Source organism: Citrus sinensis, chromosome 4, assembly GCF_022201045.2.
Source record: "Citrus sinensis cultivar Valencia sweet orange chromosome 4, DVS_A1.0, whole genome shotgun sequence".
In the NCBI taxonomy this organism is placed as follows: Eukaryota; Viridiplantae; Streptophyta; class Magnoliopsida; order Sapindales; family Rutaceae; genus Citrus; species Citrus sinensis.
The window spans coordinates 15,661,991-15,670,432 of NC_068559.1; the positions used below are offsets into that span (position 1 = coordinate 15,661,991).

General features: G+C 36.7%; 1 non-coding gene across 1 annotated transcript; it reads right to left on the reverse strand.

Annotated features, from left to right (window-relative positions):
• Positions 1 to 2,510: 2,510 nt before the first annotated feature.
• Positions 2,511 to 2,614, reverse strand: LOC127901973 (small nucleolar RNA R71). Its single transcript, XR_008054378.1, has one exon. It is a non-coding gene; the product is annotated as a small nucleolar RNA R71 (small nucleolar RNA).
• Between the last annotated feature and the right edge of the window lie 5,828 nt (positions 2,615 to 8,442).

Sequence of the window (8,442 nt, forward strand, 5' to 3'; positions counted from 1 at the left end):
TTTTTCTCCTTATAATAAAATCTCAGCTTTTCCTTTGCATAAGATACACTATGATCTATTGGATCCAGCCCCAATTAACTCTAATCAAAATTTTAGATTTTATGCATTATTTATAAATGAACATACAAGATTTTCTTAGTTATTCCCATTATAATGAAAAGCTAACTTCTTTGATTGTTTCATACGATTTCAAAGACATGTGGAAACACAATTTGAAAGAAAGATTAAATTGTTTCAATGCGATGAAAGGGGAGAATTTTCCTCTAGTGCTTTTATAAAGCATCTTGATGATTGCTGCATCATATGACAAATGTCATGCCCATACACTTCAGAGCAAAATGGAGTTTATTGAGTGTTAGAAAATGCATATTTATAAAGGAGAAAACCGTCATTTTACATTTCAAGTCTTACTAACAACTCTTACTTTTATGTATTTAACCTTCTTGTGATTTAATTACGTATATTTTATTTTAATTAAGTATTTTATGTATTTTAGGGGCATCATGGTCATTTCACAATAAACGAGAGATCAGACGGCAAAACAGACATCACTTTTAAACTCAGGACGATCGAAAACCTTAGGAGGAGCATAAAAGGAAAAAAAGTACTATTCACATGTACGGTACTATTCACGTGTTAGGTACTATCTACGTTACTGTTCATGACACTGTTCACATAGACGGATCGATAACGTAGCATTGACCGATGATGTGACATTGACTGATGAGGTGTCACAATCCTGTTGGGCTAAAATTCTTATGTACTGTTGATGGTGGCGTGGCAGCATATCTGTGGACGAAAAATCTCGCATACGGTACATGCATCACACAAGATTATTTTCAACAAAACTGTGTCACTGTTCAACCCGGGTCAAACCATGTTACTGTTCATCCACGTGGTCAAACCGCGTACTGTTGACTGATGACGTGGCGCAATCCTGAGCGTCCAAACTGTTTTTAATCCGATGGCAATGATTTACTCTATGTATCTATAAAAAGGGGGCCTCTCCCCCCTAATTTGATATCTCTGAATCCATTTTTGGACTCTGTTTTCTGTAATTCCCTCTCCATCTTGTATTTTCTTCGTATTTTAATAAATTCCCATTTTGCCCTTAGTTCAAGTATGAGTGGCTAATTTTCTTTCAAGCTTGGGTTAAAGGTGAAGTCTCAACATGTGTCATGGGCTTTATTTGGTAAATTTATTTTCTCTTCCCCTCTAGTTTTTGTGGATGTTTTGACTTCTCGTCGACAAATAATAATAATCTTGTTTAGTACCGCCTTGGTTTCACCGGCTCCCTAATACAAGGTTATTATTATTTGGCACGATAAGCCCTTAGCACCATATTGATTAGAGTGTGGTTCATGAGGTGTGGATTCCCCCCTCATGATTTAATTAGCATTAATAAGGATTATTTAGCCCATGATGCATGTTGATACGGATCCAGATACCCAAGTACGTCAATTTAATAGATTTTCACTTCAATTTATTCTTGCCATCTTAATTCGAATTTTAGGATAATCCAAATCATTTTCACCACAAATCCAACCACCCATTTAGAAAATTAATTCAACACACAATTAAAATCCACCTCCTCGTGGGATCGACACTCGTCACCATTGATCTACACTACAATATATTCGTGCACTTGCGAGTTTAATAAAATTTGCACAATAAGTTTTTGGCGCCGCTGCCGGGGAGGTAAGTAATTTTAATTCATAGAATTAATTTTTGTGAATAATTTCTTTTAATTGTTTTCTTGTAATTTTTTTTTATTAAAAAAAAGTGAATCTACATTTAAAGGTTAGTATTTCTTTTCTTTTTCTCTTCTTTAAAATTCTGTAATTTATTTTTCAATTTATTTTTCTTTATAATTTTTTTTTTGTTTATCTTATTAATTTATTTTTAGTTAATTTATTTCATGTATTTATTTTTGTGTATTTTTATAGTAAGGTTGTAATAGCACAATAAGGTTAATATCGTAATTTCTCCCTCTTTTTTATTTTTATTTGTTTTGTTCACATCTTTATTTTTATTTTATTTGTTTTGCATGCATGGTCGAAGGTCATTATTACATAATCTTGAACCTATAGACCTTGAACTTGAGAAAACACTTCGCACACACAAACAAGTTAAAAATAAAATGGATTTACAACCACAGGAGATGCCATTTAAGGACTGCTTCAGTCCTTTAGCTAATTTGAGCACATCATGCATAAGATACCCAAATGTAGCTGATAGGAGTTTTGAACTAAAACCTAGTGTGCTAAATTGTCTCCCAACATTCTATGGCCTAGAAAATGAGGACCCATATAATCATCTGAATGATTTTCATGCTATTTGTCAAACATTTAAATATGAGAATTTTTCAGATGATGATGTAAAACTTAGACTATTTCCATTTTCTTTAAAGGATAGAGCTCGTTCATGGCTTAATACATTACCTGCTAATAGCATTTCATCATGGGAACAAAATTTTTGAATAAATATTTCCCAGTGCATAAAACCAATGCTATTCCAGGGAAATCTCAGAGTTTACCCAAAGAGATGACGAGCAGTTTTTTGAAACATGGGAGCGATTCAATGGGCTACTCTTGAAGTGTCCACATCATGGGTACGAGAAATGGCACCAATGCCAATACTTTTTGGAGGGATTATTGCCGAATGTGCAAGAATGGCTAATGGCAACAAGTGGAAAAGAGCTAATGTCAAAAAGTGCATCAGAGATTTAGGAATTCTTCCAGTGACAAGCGGATAATTCCCAACAACGGAGTCGATCACTCAGGAATACTAGAAGAATTAAGGGAGTAAATGAGGTTCAAATTGGCGAGTCAACTTCGGGAATCAAAGAAGTCAAGGAGATGGTTGAAGGTCTTGCTCGACAAATAGCATCGTTATCGACTGCTAAATCAACATAACCACATGACCATGACTCATACTCAGATCAAGCCAATGCCATAGGTGTAATGAGAAAGCCATCAAATTACAACCCATACTCCAACATATATAACCCTGGATGGAGAGACCACCCAAATTTTTCATTGTCTCAAGGATTCCAAAAAAATGGACCAGCAGCTCCAGCTCCACCAATGCAACCAATTCCTTAAATTCCTCAAGCCTCTCAGCCCCCATTTAGACCATACAATCAGAATCAAAACTACTCTTAACCCAGACCATGGGAGGATTCATTCCAGAATTTCAAGAATGTTACTCACTCCACGATTGAGCAACAGAATCGCACACGAAATGAGTTGAGAGCAGGCTTTAATTCACAAGCCCAATCAGTTTTAAGCCTTGAGAAGATGGTGGGACAACTGGCTTCTTCAGTTCAGACCTTGGCAATGACCGTTGAGAAAGGTAAGTTTCCAAGTCAACCAGTGCCTAATCCTAAACGAGTACATGAAGCAAGTACCAGTTCACCACAGCAGCATGGAGAAGTCAAAGCAGTCATGATCTTGCGAAAAGGAAAAGAAGTCGACAACAAAGTGGAGATGCTGGTGACAAAAGAAAATCAAATTGTACCTGTGAATGTTGAGGACTCATCACCGGAGGAGAAAGAAGAAACCAACCCATGAGAACACGTTCCCAAAGCTCCATTCCCCAGAGGTTAGCTAAAGGCAAGAAGGGAAAATCTACAGGTGAGATTCTTGAAATCTTCAAACAGGTAAGTGTTAACATCCCTTTGCTTGATGCTATTAAACAAGTTCCATCTTATGCCAAGTTTCTTAAAGACCTTTGCACTAAAAACAGAAACATTCATGTTCAAAAGAAGGCATTTTTAACATAAAACGTTAGTTCTATACTCCAACACAAAATTCCTCTAAAATGCAAAGATTCAGGTTCCCCCACTATCACATGTAGCATAGGGAACCATACAATTGAGAATGCTTTGTTGGATTGAGGAGCTAGTGTAAATTTGTTGCCTTACTCTATTTTCGTGAAACTTGGATTGGGAGAATTACACCCAACTCCAGTGGTGTTACAACTTGTAAATCGGTCCACGAAAATACCTCGTGGTATTGTGGAAGATGTGCTTATCCAGGTAGACAAGTTCTATTTTCCTGTTGATTTCATTGTAATTGACACTCAACCAATACAGGATTCAAGGAAGCACATCCTCATTATTCTAGGCTGACCTTTCTTGGCAACTGCGGATGCTCACATTCAATGCAGGACTGGAAATATGCAGTTGTCCTTCGGCAACATGACTATGGAGCTGAACATCTTCAACATTGCCAAACAACCTCACAATGCAGATGATGAAATTGTTGATGTAGATTTAATTGAAGCATTAGTTGATGACACTTTTGTTTCAAACCTTAGTGATGATCCTTTAGAAATATGTTTAACTCACTTTGGTTTTGATTTTGATATTGATAGATCAGTCGATGAGGTCAACGCTCTACTTGACTCAGCACCATCCATGGACATTGATAAATGGAAGTTAAGAGTTGAACAACTAGCACCATCAGAGAAGAAACTCATCCCATCATCAGAATCACCACCGAAACTCGAGCTCAAACCATTACCCAACACATTGGAATATACATTTTTGGGAGAAGAAAATACTATGCCGGTAATCATCTCATCATCCCTAAATGACGAACAAAAAGGTAAGTTGTTGGATGTTTTAAAAGAGCACAAATAAGCATTAGGATGGACCATAGCAGACATAAAAGGTATAAACCCAGTAGACTGCATGCATTACATTCACCTTGATGAAAATGCTAAACCTACTAGAGAAATGCAACGTCGGTTAAATCCTAACATGAAAGAAGTTATTAGAACTGAAGTCCTTAAGCTATTAGACGCAGGTATCATTTACCCAATTTCTGATAGTTCATGGGTCAGTCCTGTACAAGTTGTCCCCAAAAAGTCAGGAGTCACAGTAGTTACGAATGCTGATAATGAATTGATACCCAATAGAGTGACTACAGGATGGCGTGTATGCATTGATTATAGAAAGTTGAATTCTGTCACACGTAAAGACCATTTTCCTTTACCATTTATTGATCAAATGCTTGATAGATTAGCAGGCCATGAATTATATTGCTTTCTAGATTGATACTCAGGATACAATCAGATTCCTATAGCACCAAAAGATCAAGAGAAAATTACTTTCACTTGCCCTTTTGGCACATTTGCATATAGGAGAATGACATTTGGATTATGTAATGCACCTGTTACATTTCAACGATGCATGTTGAGCATTTTTTCTGATATGGTTGAACGATTCATTGAAGTCTTTATTGATGACTTTTCTATCTTTAGTGACTCGTTTGATCAATGTTTACATCATTTAACACTAGTTCTGCAGAGATATATCGAGAAGAACTTAGTCTTAAATTGGGAGAAGTGCCATTTTATGGTAAAACAAGGTATTGTTCTCGGTCACATCATTTCGAATAAAGGTATTGAGGTTGACAAAGCCAAGGTAGATCTCATTTCTAATCTTCCTCCACCCAAAACAGTCAGAGAAGTAAGATCTTTCCTTGGGCATACTGGTTTCTATAGATGTTTCATAAAGATTTTAGCAAAGTTTCTAGACCCTTATGCAATTTACTTGCTAAGGATGTACCTTTTATCTTTGATGATTCATGTCTTGTGGCATTTGAAAAACTAAAGCAGTTGTTGACATTATCAGCCATCATTCAGCCCCCAAACTGGAGCTTACCATTTGAGCTCATATGTGATGCATCTGATTATGCAGTAGGAGCAGTTTTAGGATAAAGAGTTGATCGAATTCCCCATGTTATTTACTATGCTAGTATGACATTAAATGATGCACAGTTGAACTATTCAACTACTGAAAAAGAAATGCTAGCAGTAGTGTTTGCATTGGAAAAATTTTGATCTTATCTCATTGGCTGTAAAATAATTGTATTCACAGATCATGTTGCTCTTAAATATCTTCTCACAAAGAAAGATGCAAAAGCTAGACTAATTCGTTGGGTGTTACTTTTATAGGAATTTGACTTGGAATTCAAAGATAAGAAAGGCACAGAAAATGTTGTGGCGGACCATCTCTCTCGTCTCCATTTTGACACAATTACAGAGCCATTAATATTGAATGAGTCATTTCCAGATGAACAATTAATGAGTGTTAATTATCTTGTTATAGGTCAACTTCCAGAGCACTGGACCAAGCAAGATAAGGCTAAATTCTTTGCAGAAATAAACAATTTCTTTTGGGATGACCCGTATTTGTTCAAGTATTGTGCAGACCAAATTGTTAGACGATGTGTCCCAGAAAGTGAAATTCAGAATATCCTTTCATTCTGCCATGAACAAGCTTGTGGAGGCCATTTCAGTGCTAAGAAAACAGCGACTAAAGTTTTACAATGTGGTTTCTATTGGCCAATTATATTTCAAGATGCTTACACTTTCTGTTCTTCATGTGATAGGTGTCAACGAATGAGGAGCATTACACGAAAGAATATGATGCCACTAAATCTATTTTTAGTGGTTGAGATTTTTGACGTATGGGGTATCGACTTCATGGGACCCTTTCCCCCGTCTTTTGGCCATCAATACATATTGGTTGCTGTTTACTACGTATCGAAATGGATAAAAGCAATTCCATGCAGAACCAATAATTACAAGGTGGTGATAGAATTTTTGAAAATCAACATTGTTTCGCACTTTGGATTCCCTCGAGCAATAATCAGTGATGGTGGTGCCTACTTTTGTAACAAAGCATTCAAGTCTCTTTTGACAAAGTATTCAATCACTCACAAAGTGGCGACCCCATATCATTCGCAAACCAGTGGCCAAGTTGAAATCTCCAATCGAGAAATAAAGTACATATTAGAAAAGACGGTGAGGCCAGACAGAAAAGATTGGTCATTAAGACTTGATGATGCATTATGGGCATATAGAACGGCTTTCAAGACCCCGATTGGGATGTCACTCTACAGGCTAGTGTATGGAAAAGCTTGCCACCTACCTGTGGAACTTGAGCATTGTGCATATTGGGCAATCAAGAAATTCAACTTTGACATGCAGCAAGCCAGCTCAGAAGAAGATTACAACTGGCAGAACTTGAAGAAATTCACAATGACGCATACGAAAATGTCAAGATTTACAAGCAACGAATGAAAGTCTTCCATGACAAGCAAATTATGAGAAAATCTTTCATTCCAGATCAGAAAGTACTTTTATTCAATTCTCGCTTGCACCTATTCCCAGGTAAGTTACGCTCTCGTTGGTCTGGCCAATTTATTGTACATACTGTTTTTCCATATGGGACAATTGAAATTAAGGACCCAAAGAACGGTGTCACGTTTAAAGTTAATGGTCAAAGATTAAAGCCATATCTAGAGTACCAACCACATGAAGAAGACACCGACATAAATTTGAGTGACCCACCAGATTTGAATTGAATTTTTTTTTCTTTTCGGTGATTTGATATTTTTTTTCTTTATATTATTCTTTTGCTAATTGAAATTATTTTTTGCATAAGTGTGTTTGTTTAACTATTAAGTTTTCTTTTATCATTTTTAATCATGAGTACCATACTTAGACCATTCCTCCTGAACATTCTTAAACCACTTCAACGTGTCAAAACTCATCTAAAAAGGCAGATTCAATTTTGTAAAATACAACGCATTTGGGCTCTACAACCACCAGAGTTAGTAGCCTATGTTGAGAATCTAGAAAGCCAACTCAGAGATATTGAGATAAGTATTTACGACATCCAGTTGGAGCTTGAGGTAAATTCAATAAGAGGACGATTTTAATTTTCTTTGTGTGTTTTAATTTATTTTTCTATTTGTGTGCTTTAGTTTGTTACCCCGGTGAAGTGGCGGATAACGGTACTCCGTGACAATCAAGTCGGTTACTTCAGTTTCCCATAATAACTGATATTCTGAGGTGAAAGTATGGACAAAAACGACATTCTAGCAAAGCTTCACAAGCGATTCCCTTCACTTCCTCAGAATGCCCTCCTTACGATCTATAAAGCTCGGTCCGAACGCATGCGATTACTCACGAGAAATAACATACATGCTGACATCCGTTGGTTAATCGAGGCTAAAGTACGATCGGCAGGTGAGTTACCTCCAAAATTTATTGCATACATGCCTGGTTGTGGTAAAGGAAATTATGCAAGAAAACGACGAGCTCGAAGAATTTTTGTTGCTTGTCATAAGTGTGCCAGAATGAGTTGCAATAAAAACTCATGTTCTTTAGGAATGGTGTCTGATAACAGGGAAGATAAGATTCAATTCATTAGGGATGGCTTGAATAAGGAGTCATTGGATGATATCCTTTTGTCTCTTGAAACGCATCCCAGTGGATATGTGCAAGGAGCGATTCTCCAGTTATGGCCATTATTCCAGAAAGAGCATGCACGATATAGTCTCGGGAATCTAACTATAAACGACCTTGTTTGCCAGTTTATAAGAAAACTGGATAGGAAGCCTATCATCAACCCATAGAGGGCGT